Source organism: Apaloderma vittatum, unplaced genomic scaffold (assembly GCF_000703405.1).
Source record: "Apaloderma vittatum isolate BGI_N311 unplaced genomic scaffold, ASM70340v1 scaffold15659, whole genome shotgun sequence".
In the NCBI taxonomy this organism is placed as follows: Eukaryota; Metazoa; Chordata; class Aves; order Trogoniformes; family Trogonidae; genus Apaloderma; species Apaloderma vittatum.
Window position 1 is genome coordinate 1 of NW_009735919.1, and position 771 is coordinate 771.

Genomic DNA, 771 nt, shown 5'->3' on the forward strand with positions numbered 1-771 from the left:
AACGGGAGAGACACGCGCGACGCCGGGGCGGCCGGTTCGATGCTGCTGCTCCTACCGAGCACAATCCTCCGTCCGGGCTTGGGCTTGGTCGGGAAGAGGCCGCGAAGGCTGAGGTGATACCTCTTCCCTTGCCCCTCATAGCCATTTTGTCACCAAATGCCTTTATGGTGGTTTTGGTTTGTTCTGTTTTTTTTTTTTAATTATTATTATTATTGGGTTTTCCCCCCCCCGCTGAATAAGCTCAGTGTTCAGTTATTCAGCCGACTCAGAGGATTGCCAACATGATTTTGCTTTCTAGCCCTCCGGTGAAGTGACGGAGCATCTTTGTCCATCGCAGGTGTTTTCACCCAGCGCCGAGCCTGTCAGAGCACGGGCAGGGTCTTTCCAGGCTTCTCCTCAGCCCTTTTCAATAGAAGAGACATTTCATAGATTTCATAGAATGGCCTAAGCTGGAAGGGACCTTAGAGATCCTTTTAATACAGCCTCCCTGAAAATATATATCAATTTTGTCCTGTTATTTTTGCCTTTAGGGGAGGTGGCTAATGTGAGAAGACAGTGAGAAACTATTTTTTTTAAAAAAAAAGGTTAAGTGGGAGAATCATTGAGGTTTTTTTGTTTTCTCACTCATTAAATAGATTTTTTTTTTAATTTTCCCGAAGCATGTTCCAAAGTTTAATAGTTTAAATCGGAGACAACTGTAAGGTAACATTTTTATCTTGAAGTTGGATGTGTTCCAAAGGAAGCTATATACCCTCCTTCCAAGTGTAGGGA